Raw genomic sequence first — 15,492 nt, 5'->3', positions numbered from 1 at the left:
CATCACCAAAGATCTCTGATTTGACAGCAGGTTGAAGGGACTGTAATGGAGCAGGTCACCTGTTTCCTCTTGTAGCCTAGTTGCCACTGACTCCGAGTCAAACAGAAACAAAGGTACTTGACTTTTTCTTGACAGATCTGGGCTTTCTTTTTTGAAACTTTGTAACCAGCCTTAAGTAGGAGAGTGAGACGCCACTATGTTCTTTTATGCCATCTTCTCTGGTTGTTATCCCAGCATTTCCATTTAGCAGGCCATGTAGTAGTCATGCCCTGCTAAATTGAATTACTGGGATAACAGGAAAGGATGATGAGGTTTTTTCCCGGGGCCATCTTAATTGTGGTCTCTTTCTTTGAAACTGGGCCTACAGTTTGGGTCACAACCAAATGGTGAGCCCCAGTGTCCACCATAAATTTCATAGGTTGGTCCCCTATAAGTGTTTGGACCATAGGCTTCTGGGTGCCCAAAGGGATGGAGCCCAGTAAGTCCTAGTTCTCATCATAGTTTTCCAAGTCTTTGAATCCCACAAAATTTTCTCATGAGCATCATAGGGGTGTCTTTGTCATGAGCATCATGAGGGACACGTTCATACGGCTGGTATTATTCTTGAAGGACTTGGCCTCACTTATCCTGTTAAGGAGTAGTAAGAACCCAGTTGACTTTCTTCAGTGTGGGGCATGCATTTTTCCAGTGTCCCTCTAGATGGCAGTGGGTACATTGGTTTAGTCTCGGCCTAGTCTCCAGGTCAGGGGTTTGGTCCAGATCATCCTTAAGTCCTGCATCTGGTTCTGATTCTAGTATTTGTTTTGGCTTTGTCCTGGTGGAAACCCCTTTGGTTGACTTCTGGGTCTGTATTAAGGGTAGTTGCAAGGAAAAACCATCTTCTCCATCTTTCAGTCTGCTTCTTGCTGGGTCTCTTGGTCTTGATTGACAAACACTGTGGTGGCCACTTCAAACAGCTCACTGGCATTATTCCCAGCAAAATTCTCTAGTGTTTTGTAGTTTTAGTGACTGTCACTCTTGGTCTGTCCCACAATGGTTGTGCTGTCCATCTGCTGGTTGTCTGGTGCCTCAGGATCAAAGGGAGTGAAGAATCAGAGGCTTCACAAAGTTGTTCAGAGAACTGTCTGGGGCTTTCATGAGGCTTTGGAGAACTTCTGATATCTTGTTCATGATTAGGGCTCTCCTTCCCCTTCTTTGAAGCCTCCTATGACGTCTTTATCTTTTGGAGGTCTTCATCTTTTCTGGGGTCCCACCATGAGTCTGTGTTGGGAAACTGGGCATGGGCATAGGCTTGGATGTTGCCTTGTGCATCTGGGACATGTTTCTCTAGCCATTTTAAAGCACATGGGTCACACATTTGCCCTCGTCTGTATTGAATAGAGTAAGAAGCTAGCTGGCAGCAGTTCCCCCAGTGTTTCAGTCAGCTGCTGTGACTAAAAAATCTGACCAGAACAATTTTTAACAAGAAAAGTTTATTTGAGGGCTCACAGTTTCAGATGTCCTAGTCCATAGAAGGCTGAGTTCATTCCTTGGGGCTCCAGTTGAGGCAGAATGTCATGGCAAAGAATGTGGCAGAGGGACACAGCTCACATATTGATCAGTAAGCAGAGAGAGAGATTCCCCTTGTGAGATACAAATATATACCTAAAACCACACCTCAATTCCCACCCCCTCCAGCCACACCCTACCACTTTAGTTATCACTCAGTTAATCTGTATTAGGTGATTAAATAATTAATTGGATTCAGCCTGTTATACCCAACTATTTCTCCTCTGACCTTCTTGCATTGTCTAACATGTGAGCTTTTGGGGGTCCTTACATCCAACCATATCAAACAGGTAGGTTGGTAGGTCTGGATAATGAATTGCATCGTATCTATCACGGTCTGAGGTTTCTCTGTGTAGGAGGTTGTATGATATTTCCAATTTCAGAGGTAATTTGAGGTTAAAGCCTGATACTTAAAAATGCTTTAGGCCCCTCGGATGATTTCCTTCTGGTCAACATAGGCAGGTCCTCTAGTCTCTCACAGGGGCATCTAGAGAGCTCTAAATTTGGTTGTGCCTCTGGTCTTAGGATGGGTTCCCATCTTGGTCTTACAAGGTGAAAGAGGAATCTTTTTCCTGGGGAAGCCTCTGGCCTTAAGGACCTTATAGAGGAAGGAGGAGCTGGCCATATTCTGCAGTTTCTGGAAATAAGGGGGCTGAAGGCACTACCCATTGTCTTGATGGTCTTGGCAATATTGGCTAGAGTGGCATGTAAGGAGGTGGGTTCTCTTCTAACTCACTGGACAAAATTGGTTCTTGTTCTGCCATAGCTTTGTAAGATTTTCTCTGTCTAGTTGCCTTTTTGGGGTGTCTTAGAGGCTGGTATAATCTGAGCTAATATCAATTTGGATTGTCCATCTAGACAGGCTCTCAACCAAGGGAGTGTTTCTAGACTGTCTCTTTCCAGCAATCAAGGGAACTATTCTGGGTGTCCATGGATTCCAATAAGTATTAAAATACTTCAGCAATGACAGTTTTAATTAAAGATCCTCCTGGTGGCCAACCCACACCTAAGCTTGGCCATTCTAATTCACAGAGAGAACTCAACTGCTGAATAAATTTCACCCCATAGCCTCCCCTAAAATCTTTCTTTTTTTTTTAAAGAGGGAGAGAGAGTGAGAATTTTAATATTTATTTTTTAGTATTTGGTGGACACAACATCTTTGTATGTGGTGCTGAGGATCGAACCCGGGCTGCACGCATGCCAGGTGAGCGCACTACCGCTTTAGCCACATCCCCAGACCCCCTAAAATCTTTCTTAATGTTTCACAACAGACATTCCCAGGGGTTTAAGAGATTCAGTTACTTTGTGTGCCTCCCGTGTTCAAGCCAGCACTGGTGTCACACACACTTCTGACAAGAAACACTTAATCCATCTCCAGCCTTTCTCCTCTCAGGGTCTTAGGGTCTTCTTAGCCTTGGGGGTCCATATCAACCCCCAACCTGGAGCTTCCACCTAGATGTTGGTTGGTGCAATTCTGTCACAGACTGTATGAAGTTCCATGGAATCATGAATTGGGACTCAGCACTCACTTTGTACTCAGGCCGGGTCTGAATTCTTCCCTTGTTCATCTCATTTACACTTTCACACAGACATGGTGTTACGGGCAAAGCTATATGACCAATGACCAAACAGACTCCATTTTATCTGAGACTCCATGTCATGTAAGAAATGCTTCTCCCATGAGAAAATTTTGCCTCTGCCATCCTGATCCTGCTTAGCACACCCTGCTTAGAAATAATTTTTTTCCTCTTCTTATATAATGTAAAATGGTTTTGATTTCCATTTTTTTGGACAGTGTATTCTGTCAGAGAAATATTGTCTAGATGTTAGTAACCATTCTTTAACTGGTACTCAAAGGGGGTCATTTGACTTTCTTCCCCTTCTGCTTATGATTTTAGATATCATGTTTTTTGTTTACCTTGAATCATAGCAAGAGCCTCTTATGATTAAAGTGGTTTTGAACTATAAAGCTGTACTCTAACCCTTGGAGGGGGTCAAAGAGTATAAACTTGCAATCTTCCCCTTAGCCTAACAGCTGGTAAATCCAGACTACCAGCTGTTGAATAAATATTCCATCTCCTGCTTAAGACAGACTCAGTGATTTATTGCAATCTTGTCATAACAATGGTCAGAGCAATATTTTAAAACCCCATATTACACAAATAAAAAGGGATTCATGGTTTCCCCTATGCTTGCTGACCCCAAACAGAGACTAATTGGGTGCCTCCCTGGATCCTTTTTGGCTCCAACTCCTTTTGGAGGTTATTCAGGACCCTCAGATGTTGAACAAGCCTCTCTTCCACCTACGTGGGCCTCTTGGTTGAAGTCAGATGGGATATCACCGAAGAACCTGGGACCTACCTGTTTGGTCAGGTGGTGCTCCATGTTCCCTATTCCTGGATCCTTCTCCTCATAGGTTCTGTTGTGCTTCAGGGTGGCGCTCTGAGATGTCAGGTGAGTCATTCCTTCCTCAGTCAGAGTTGCCTCTGTGGTGTGCTAAGGGGAAGCAATGTCCTCCAAGATCCCAAACTCCAGAGACAAGAGAGGCAACTTCACCATTTCCATCCCATGTGGATTGCCAAATGATGCAGGACAGATGAGGCTGCACACCTGAGGAATTAGCAGAAGAAAGGTTTATTGGCAACAGCTGTTCAGAGTGTGGCTATATCCTAAAATTTCCTCCACTGAACCATGAGTCTAGAAACTCTTTGAACTTTATACCCACTGGGAGGAGGGGCTTGGATTTCCACTTTTGATGAAGTCTACCTAACAGGATCTTATTTCTTTGAGTTCTTTTTTCTAACTTCTTCTTCTTCTTCTTTTTTTAGAGTAATCACAGGTTATATGGTTTACCACAAAAGCAGAAGTAACATTACAATTTTTTTTGTTTTTTTTTTTTTGTTTTGTTTTTTGCCAAACTTAGCTTTTACAAAACAGAGTAACAGGAAATAGAAAATCTAACCACATTTGGGCTTTTTTTGGCAGAAATTTATTCTGGTATTCTGTTAATAAGAACATATTTGTTGAAGGTACCTGGAGAAGCTTAATTAAGCTTCATTGGTGGAGTAGGGGGCATCACTACACTCAGGGACTTCACAGGGTTTCAATAGGTCATATTGATTTTTCCTGGGGACCATGCAGCTTCAGAGCCATTCTCAGAGTCCCCTTTGTCTTCAGGATCTTTTACATGTTCTCCATGAGGCTCAGTGCTATTCTCAGAGTGGCAGTTTTGCTCCGTGCTTTTTCCAACCTCAGTGCAAGACTCTGAAACTTCCTAAAGGAATCACTGGGTTCAGGCTCTTTTGGGCTTTTTTAATAAATCCCAGGGCCTTGCCCAGGGCCTCTGTGGAGCTAAGTGCCATTGCCAGCATCACAGTGGTGCTCGGCATCTTCCCCATAGGTTGACTGTGTGTCAGGGCCTTCCCAAGAGTCTTAGTGAGGCCTAGGGCCTACCCTACTGTTTCAGTGGCTTAAAGAACTCTGCACACTCTCTAGGGGTACTTAGATTCTTCCACAGTATCCTGGGTAAAGAATGGCCTTCACCAGTGTCTCAGTGGGGAATAATTTCTTGCCCATAGTGTCATTGAAACTCAGAAAGATTTCTATTGTCACTATGGTGCTCCAGGTCTTCTGAATTGTCAGTGGATTTCAGGGTCATCACATGATTCTTAGTGTAAGCTCAGGGCTTTCTTTAGGGTCTCAGTGTGGCTCAGTGCTTACCCCCAATGGGTTACAGGGGCTCAGGAAATCTTTCAGTTTTTTTTTTTTTCTTTTTTCTTTTTTTGTCCCTGGGTCTTCCGTGAGGCTAAAGGCCTTCAACAGCTTCTCAGTGGGGTTTAGGGACTTCTTTAGCATCTAAGTTGAGTTGTTTTAGTCATCTTTTTTGCTGGTTTAATGTAAGGACCTGAATAAAACAACTGTGTAGGAGGAAAAGATTATTTGAAGGTGCACAGTTTTAGAGGTCTCAGTGCAGAGAAGACTGGCTCCACTCCTCAGGGCTTGAGGTGAAGCAGAAAATCATGATAGAAGAGTGAAGCAGCTTACAGGATAAATAGGAAGGGGAGAGCAGAAAATCTACTCACAAGATATAAAATATATTCCATAGGCTGGGCCTGTAGCTCAGTGGCAGAGTGCTTGCCTTGCACACATGAGGTACTGAGTTCGACCCTTAGCACCACATAAAAATAATTAAAATAAAGACATGCTGTCAATCTACATCTACAAAAATAAAATATATCCCCCAAAGAAATGCCCCCAATGTCCTACCTCTCCAGTCACACCCTACCAGCCTTCAGTTATCACTCAGTTAATTCCTTATTGAATTAATGCTCTTAGGACCCAATCATTTCTTCTCTGAAACTTTTTGCATTGTCTCCCATGTGAGATTTTGGGAGACACCACATATCCTAAACATAACATTCCACACCTGGCCCCCAAAAGCTCACAACCATCTCAAAATGCAAAGTACATTTTGTCCATTCCCAAGAGTCTCCATGGTCTCAACAGTTTCCAAGACTGCTCAGAGTTCATGTCCAAAGTCTTCTCTGAGGCTCAATGCAATCTTTCATTGTGAGCTTCTATAAAATTAAAAGCAATTTACTATTATCCAATATAAATGGGTACAAAGTAAACATTTCATTCACAAAATAAGGGGCATAGAAAGAAGGGATAGGATCAGAGCAAGACTAAAATCCAGCTGGTCCAACAGGTTCTCTAGTTCTGTGTCCACATCTGAAACACATGGCATCATGATGTTCTTCCCAAAGGTCTTGTGTATCCCTGCCCTCCCTGTGGCCTTGTTGCTTGTAGCCCAAGTGGTTGTCCTGTTGGCTTGATTCTGCTCAATTCCTGCAGCTTTCCAAGAATGATGTCCATATTACTGGCATTTCTTAATGAGGAAGGTTTGTTTCCACTGCAGCTTCAGTTTCCTCCTCATATCTGCAGACTTTGATTTCTCAGATGCCCACAGGGACTCCAGTCCTGTTGCACTTTGTCTGGTTTCCCAGGCCTTCCTTTGAAATCATGGAAGAACCCTCCATAAATCCCTAACTCAAGCATCCTGCATTCATGCAGAACAAGAACCTCATGATTGGTCCCAAGGCCTGCCAAAATGTTGAGCAATAACCAAGCCTCTAGGGACCCTGGCTTCAGCAGCCTCTGAGTGTTTGGGTAGGGAAGCCTGTAGAAAACACTTTCTAGGCCCCCTTGGGTGAGAACATTTCCCCTCTAGTCTCTTGTTAAGAAAATTCTCACCTTTACTCCCAGGTGCTTGAGATAAGTGTAGACTGCCAGATTTTGAGAAGCCCTTAAGCCACCTTTCTTATTATCTCTGTTCAAAGTCTTTAGCATGTTTGTAGTGGTGGTAATGACTTTAACAACTGCAACATCCTTAGGCTTAGTTTTATGAACTTTCAAGTTGACTTTTTCCAAATATTTCTGCTCTGCTTTCTGGTTCTGAATATTAAAATAAATTGTGCTAAAAGGTGCCAGCAATATCTCTGTCATGATCTGAATGCTATGCTGCCTAGACATTTCTTCCACCACATAAGGAAGTCACTTCTGGGGCTAGGGTTGTAGCTCAGTGGCAGAGCATTCACCTAGCAGGTGTGAGGCTCTGGATTCAATCCTCAGCACCACATCAATAATAAATAAATAAATAAATAAATAAATAAATAAATAAATAAATAAATAAATAGTATTGTGTTCATCTACAACTAAAAAAAAAAAAAAAAGACCATCACTTCTAAAATCAGCCCCATTGAAAGTCTCAGGGCCTGGACAAAATGCAGACACTTCTCAGCCAGAACATAACAAGAATGGCTTCAACTCCAAATTCCAATAAAGTCCTCTATTTCTAAACCCTCTTGAGCCTGGTCTTCACTGATTGTGTCCTGTTGCCATTCTGGTCTTCTGAGCTCCCACCACAATCAGCCATTAATCTCTGCTTACAACAATCTAAAGCATTTTTATCTGCACTGCTACACATCTCAAAATTCCTCCCACCAATTCCAAAAAGCTCAAAATGCTTATTAAACATGAGTTTAACAAGTACTTAGTCACAGAAATTACTCCACTTCTTGGTACAATATCTGTTTTAGTCAGCTCTTTCCACTCCTGTGACTAAAATAACCCACCAGAACAATAACAGAGGAGGAAAAGTTTATTTGAGAGCTCATGGTTTCAGAAGTCTTAGTCCATAGAAGGCTGGCTCCAGACCTCAGAACTTAAGGCAAGGCAGTACATTATGGTTGTTAGGATGGCCTTAGGCCTGAGCCTAAGCAACACCATTTTAAAAATTTCTGTCTGAAACCTGCAGTTTCACCAGACACACCCACTGAGCCCTTCAGTGTGGCCACAAACAAGTTACATCCCCTCACCATGATAAACAGACTGAAGCCCCTGGCAGGCTGTCTTCATCTGATAAGAGAAAAAGTGGAGAAGATCAGGGTCACATGTTTCTGACCCAGGGTAAATGATGTCACTGAGAAATCTGGTTGCTGCTGATAAGGATTGAAAGAGGGTCAAAAGCCCCATAATTTAGTATAAATAATAGAGCAAATGAACAGGAATTCAGCCAGATGAAACAAAGATGCACTCAAGCTGGAGAGCCTGATGAGGACCTGACATCCCATCACTTGTCATCATTTCCTGAGCCTCTGCATAATCCTCACCTCTCTCAAACTCTCCCACCTCATCTGGACCTTGGTGAGAGCCACAACTTCTCCCTATGACCCCTCTCCTCACTGATCATCCACTCCATGCCAGGAAAACCCTGCCTTGGTTCCAGACCTGATCACCGTGGTCTGAGTGAGAGTACATCTGCTGGAGTTAAAGCCTAAGGCTTGAAGATAAAATGTCTGTCATTAGACTATCATGATTAAGTGTGTTTTGCAGTACTTAGAGTTAATCTAGAATTTTTTGCTGTGAATTAATTATTCTAGAATTGTTTACTGGGAATTGATTATGTCCATTGCAGTGCCTAGCATTAAGGATTGTCTTTTTCTGGATTAAAAACTTATAAAATGAAATTGTATTGAGTATTTTGAGTGAATAAAGCATTGAAAGGGGCAGAAGAGTGTGGACATTCTTATTCCTCCCCTCGACTGCATACATCACAATTTTGCCCCCTGTGACAATGGTGAAAGAGTGTGGCAGAGGGAAGAAACTCACATGGCCAATGTAAAGCAGAAGATAACTCCATTCACCAGATACAAAATATATATCAGAATGACATGACCCAAAAGTCCCAACTCCTCCAGCCACACCTCAACAGCCTTCAGTGACCATTCAGTTAATTCAAATGAGGGGACTGAATTACTGAGTATATTAAAGCTCTTAAGACACAATCATTTCTCCTCTGAACCTTCTTGTGTTGTCTCATGTGTAAAGGTTTGGAGTACACCTTACATTAAAACTATAACAAGAGTTGTGGACCTTTTCCATGGTCTCTTTGTGTCTCAGAGCTTTTTGAGATCAACAATGAAGCTCATGGCTTCCTCACATTCATTAGTGGTCTTCAGGGCCTTCCACAGAATATCCATAGTACTAAGGATACACCGAAATTCAGTGTGACTCAGAGCAATGTGTCCTGGCATTCAGGGTCTTCACAGGTATCTAATTTGGGTACAAGACTCTTCCCAGTGTATCATTGGAATTGAAAGAATTTGCAGATCTCTAAAGAGCCTCACAGCATTTCATACTGATTCAGTGGACTGTGGCACCTTGCCCAGGGCATCAGTGTGTTTCATGGTCTCCTCCATTTTCACAGTCATGCTCAGGGTGGTTTCCCCAGAGTCTTAATGTCATCTTTCTTTTCCTTGGGTATTCAGAGGTAATCTTAGACATTCCCAGCATCTCATGTGGTTCAGAATGTTCCCCCAGATTTTTAAAGAGCCAAAAGCCCTGCTTAGGGCCTCTGGGGATCTCATGGCATTACCAGGCTCTCAGTGTTTGTCAGGGCCTTTTACAGTGTCTGAGTCATATTGAGTGCTATTCCCAGGGTGTCATCTGGAATTAGGTAGTTCCTCAAACGTACTATGTTCAGGGTTTCTGCCAGGGTCTCAGAAAATCTCGGCACCTTTACTGGGTTCTCAGTAGAGTTCAGTGTTATTCCCAGGGTCACAGGGTTGCTCAGGCCAGTTCAGAATCTTTTTGAGTCTCAGGGCATTTCCCAGGGTCACAGTGGTGCACAGAAACTTCTCCAGAGTGTGAGGGGTGTCATTTTCTTTCCAGGCTCTCAGTGAAGCTATAGACTTTCTAGGTTACAATGATGCTAAGGGCCTTCCCTGGAGTCTTAGTGATCTTGAGCACTGTCTTCAGGGTATCAGAGGAGTTCAGGGTCTTTCCCAGTGCCAGTGGAACCCAGGGCCTACCCTAGAGTTTCAGGAGGACTCAATGTGTTCTCCAGAACTTTAATCTTGTTTGAGAGGTTCACATGGATTTCATGGTGCTCAGATTATTTCCCAGTGTTTAGAAAGTCTAAGGTCTCAACAAGATTCACAGAGTTGTCAAACTCATTCATGGTTGTCTCAATGGTGCTCAAAATTTTCCTCAATGTCTTTGAAAGGCTAAGAGCCATTCTTAAGTTGACAGATGTATTCACAACCTTCTCAAGATTCTTAGTGGTCTCATTGCCTTCCCGGGCTCTCATTGCAGCTCAGCACCTTCCGATGGTCACCACGTGCTCAGGGCCTTACTGAGGGTCTCAATAGTTCTCATCACATTTTCCAGGGCTCACTGAGTTTCAGAGCCATCCCCAGAGTCTCCTTTTCTTTCCTGTGTTTACAGGTTCTCTATGAGGCTCAGTGCTAGTCTCAGAGTCTCAGTGATGTTCAGTGCTTCTTCCAACCTCAGAATGAGGTTCTAGGTGTTCTCCAAGGTAACGGGTTTAGAACCATTCAGGGTTTCTCAACAAAGCCCAGAGCACTACCCAAGGTCTCTGTGAAGCTGAGTGTCATTCCCAGCACCACAGTGGTGCTCACCATCTTCCCAAGAGTTTGATTAATTGTGTCAGGGCATTCCTAAGTGTCATGGTGAGGCCTAGGGTCTACCCTCCTCTTTCAGCAGATTTAGAAACTGCACAATATATAATGGTGCTTAGACTCTTCCCCAGTATTCTGGAAACATAGTGGCTCTTACTATTGTCTCCAAGGGGAATAGTGCCTTGCCCACTGTGTTATTGTAACAGAGAAATATTTCCATTGTCACGGTTGTGCTCAGTTCCCTCCCCACTGTGTCAGTGGCATTTGGGCCACTCCATTTTTCTGAGTGTAAGCTCAGGGCTTTCTTCAAAGTTTAACTCTCACTCAGTGCTTTCCTCAATGACTTAATAGGTGCAGAGAATTCTCTAGGGGTGTTTTGTTTGTTTGTTTTGATTTCTCAGGTATAATTGGTTTTCAGATTTTCCCCAAAAACTTCTGTGTACCTAAAGCCCTGAAATAGCTTCTTAGTGGGGTTTGTGGCTTGCACAGGGCCTAAGTGCATTTGTGGACCTTTCCCAGAATATCCTTGTGTCTCAGTGCTTTTCGTACTCAACAAGGGAGCTCATGGCTCTCTTCTGTTCTTTACTGAGCCTCTGTGCCTTCCACAGTATATCAGTAGTTCTTTTAATTCTCTCCAGGATCTCAGTGAGACAGAAGGCTGTCCATAGTATTTCAAGGTGATCACATGTTTTAACAAGTGTCTAATTTAAAGGCCTTCAAAAGTGTGTCTTAGAATTCAGCCATTCACTGGTGTCTAACTGGGATTTAGGGATTTTCCCAGTGAATCACTGGAATTTAGAACTTCTCCAGGTCAGTATGAATCCCATGGCCTTTCATATGCCTTCAATGGAGTGTGATTCTTTCCTTGACCAGAATCTCAATGAGTTTTATGGTCTCCTCTATTCTCATAGTCATGTTCAGGGTGGTCTCCCAGAGTCTCAGTGTTCTCCTTCCATTCCTCAGGCATTCAGTGGATCTCTTGAACATTTCCAGAATGTCAATGTGGTCCAATATGTTCCCCAAATTTTCACAGAGCCAAAAGCATTGCCCAAATCCTCAGTGGTACTCATTACCATTACCGGACCCTTAGTTTTTCTCAGAATATTTTGCAGTGTCTCAGTCATGTTCAGTGCTATTCCCAGAGTCTCACCTCAGCTTAAGTATTTCCCCAAAGGTAGACTGGGTTCAGTGTCACTAAATCTCAGCCCCTTTTCCAGGCCCTCAGTGGAGTTCATTGCCATTCCCAGGGTCATAGTTGTTCCCAGGGCCTTCTTCACAGTCATATTGATGGCATTGCCTTTCCAAACAGTCAGTAAAGCTATAGTTTTCCTAGGTTACACTGATGACCAGGGTTTACCTCATTGTCTACCTGACACTCAGGGCCTTCTTCATGATATCAGAGAAGTTCAGGGGCTTTTGTTTTTATTTCTTTTGTTTTGTTTTGTTTTTGTCAGTGTGTCCATGACCTATTATATGGTCCAAGGAGGGCTCAAGGCCTTCCTCAGAATTTCAGTCATGTTTAGAAAACTCCACATGTTCTTCATGGTTCCCAGATTATTGCCCACTTCTTAGAAGAGGCTGATAGCCTCAATAAATGTCTCAGTGTTTTAATCACTGTTTGCTCAGTGGTGTTAAAATTTCTTCAGAGTCTTAAGAATGCTAAAGGCCTTCCTTAGGTTGACAGATGTATTCACAGCCTTCCTAGGAGTCTTTGTGGTCTCATGACTTTCATAGGGTGTAAGTGCAGATGAACACCATTCCCATGATCACCTTGTGCTCAGGTTCCTTCCTGGGGTCTTAATAGACCTCATTGCCTTTTCTATACCTCCCTGGACTTCAGAACCATCTGCAGTGTCTCCTTTTTTTCTTGATTTTATTGACTTTCCCCATAGGCTCAGTGCTATTTTCAGAATATCAGTTGATGTTCAGTGTTTCTTCCAGAATCAGAGTGACACTGAATCTTCCCAATTGAAACATTGGGTTCAGGGCCTTTCAACATTTTTTCCTGAATCCCAGGGACTTTTCCTGTGTCTCTGTGGAGCTCAGTGCCTTTCCAGCATCACTGTGGTGCTCAGGATATTTTTGGTGTTTAATTGAGTGTTAGAGCCTTCCCAAGTATCATAGTGAGGCCTGGGGCCTACCCTGATCTTTCAGTGGGTTTTAGAATGCTTCACAATATCTAGTAATGCTTAGATTTTTTCCCAGATTTCTTGGAAAATATTGGCTGTCACTAATGTCTCAATGGGGATTAGTACCTTGCCTGGTGTGTCATTGAAATTCAGGGATATTCACATTGTCATAGTGTTGCTCAGGGCCTACCCACTCTGTCAGTGGTACTCAGGGCTACTCCATGTTTCTTAGTGTAAGCTCAGGGCTTTCTCCAGAATTTCAGTCTGGCTCAGTATTCACTTCAATGGCTTATCAGACCTCAGAGTATTTTCTAGGTTTTTGTTGTTGTTGTTGTTGTTGTTGTTGTTGTTTTGAGGTCTCAGTTATGATTTGGTCTTAGATTTCCCCCCAGTTCTTCTGTGAGAGTAAAAGCCCTTAGTAGCTTGTCAGTGGGTTTTTGGGATTCCACCAACTCTAAATGTGTTTGTGAACCTTTCCCTGATCCACCCCCCTCCCTTTTTTTTTTTTTTTGCTGTTCAACAATGAAACTCAAGGCTTTTCCATATTCTTTATTGGGACTCATTACCTTCCACAGTGTATTGGTAGTTCTCAGGACTATCACCAGGATTTGGTTATGATTCAGTGTTGTCCATAGTATTTCAGGGATACTCAAATGCTTTTCATAATTTTGTGTGATTTAAAGGCCTTCAAAAATGTCTCTTGGCATTCAGGCCTTCACTGGTGTCTAATTGATGTTCAGAGCTCTTCCCAGTGTATCACCGAAATTCAGGGCTTTCCCAGGTCACTAATGAGGCTCATGGCCTCTGGTAGTGATTTAGTGAATAGTGGAGCCTTGTGCTATGGCATGTTCTAGATATATCACTGGATGAGGCTTGAAGGAAGACATGGACATTTATTCACTGGCTGGCCAAGGGCCACTGACTACATTGCCTCTGCATATCTCAACCCCTTGCAGAAAGTAGGATATCTCTTTTGTAGCCAACACCTGCAAATTTCCAATAATTCAAAACCATAGCTATATAGTAGGTGGGTCAGAATGACCCAGTTCAGTGTACAGTACACTTCCCATGAGAAATATCAACTGAAAGAGAGCATCTTACAACTGTATTTCTTGATAATACATTGTATAAGAATAAGAAAAACATCTTTTAACCACCATGGTTTGCCAAACAATGTGTGGTTCACAGGATGTGGTAGAGGCAGAAGTTTCTCATGGAGCAAATCTTTCTTATATGAATTGGAGTCTAAAGGTAGAATGGAGTTTGTTCAATGAAGACACATGTAGTTAGGTCCACAATATTCCAATTATATTTAGAAACAATCAAACCCTTGACTTACCTTTTGAATCCGGTAAGAGGTTGTAATTGCCAAACATATATAATAATTTGACTGACAAAGTAACTTATTGTAATAGCTAGGGCTTTATAAAACAGTCTGAGTAATAGACAAAACATGAGAAACATGTTTTATTCTTATATTTAGAGGGTGGCTGTGGCCTCTGAGGGCGATTTGCTCTTTTCTCTTTTTTTCTATCTTTCTTCTTCTCCTTCTTCTTCTATTTATCATTTAATTTATTTATTAGGAGACACCTTTTTGCTGTCGATATAGTCTCCTGTCTGGAATGGGTGTTGGAAACCAGTGGTCTCTTGGGGTTTGTTCTCTCCAAGGAACTTATAAGCTTCAGGTTGAACCTGTTAAGAGACTTAAGAACAGGTTGAAACAGGAATATGCTATCTTAAATAGAATGGAGGAAGGGCTCTGGAGTTCGAACATTTTAATCCTCCAGAGGTGGTCTCCAACTTTTTGGACCCAAACTGGTCTCCATTTTTTTGTGATCTGAACCAATTACCTCTCTACACTAATTGAAATTTTTATTTCATTCTCCCATATAATTCTAGGGACTCCTTGCTGCTGTGAGAAAAAGGGGGAGGATCACTCTTGTTGCCATATATATATATATGTTATAGGGGGCCTCATGGCAGTGGAAAAAGCAGTTGGAGTCCCCTATTAGAGATAGGGTGGGTCAAGGGGTCCATGGTAAAAGTCTGATTTGTGAAGAACAGGTTGTAAAGTCATCTTGAGGTGGATGTGGGAAGCCACTCCTGAGCTATTTAGTGTCTTCACTTGGCCTTGAGCCAGGGAGATTTTGGTTTGGCATTGCAAGTCATTTTGTGGCTTCTCCCACTTCATGAATTATGCAATGCAAGTGACTTCGTTCTTACCTTGGCTGAAGGAGCTACTCTTATAGCTTCAGAATTAGGTATGACCCACTGGGCCCGGACAGCCCACCTTCTACCTTAATTGGCAGAAGAACATTGTATGGAAAATCTTTGATGTTTCTCCATATATAATAAAGCAAATTTGGGCCTTCTCTTCCCAGTGTGGAAGCTTGATCTGTAAGGCCAAAGAGCCGTCCCACCCCTGCTTCTCAAAATTACTTTCTGTGTAGTGTGGTTTTTCTGCTTCCTTCTTTTCTTGGCTGTATTTCAAAGCTAAATTGCTTTATGCAAAAGAAACCCCAAATTCCACCACCTGTGCAGGATGTTGTGGGGAGCCACTCCAAATGCATGCACCTTTAAGTCCTGATACACCACAGGGATCTAAAAGATTACTGTAGTCTGGCATGGTAGTGCCATGGCTCATGACTGGGTCTTATTGTGGGCTGAATTGTAGAAAATAAGTGAATTAGAAGAAAAATCTGTGACATTATACTTTTAATATTTGGGAATATTTTGCCTTTAGAAAGAGAAAAAAATAATTTTTACAATTCTAGAGACTCTAAATACATGTAAAGAATTATTAAGACAACTAATGGGATATGTTGTTAAGTTCA

This window comes from Callospermophilus lateralis, chromosome 2 (genome assembly GCF_048772815.1).
Source record: "Callospermophilus lateralis isolate mCalLat2 chromosome 2, mCalLat2.hap1, whole genome shotgun sequence".
Taxonomy (NCBI): Eukaryota; Metazoa; Chordata; class Mammalia; order Rodentia; family Sciuridae; genus Callospermophilus; species Callospermophilus lateralis.
Note: the sequence above shows the minus strand (reverse complement) of the source record.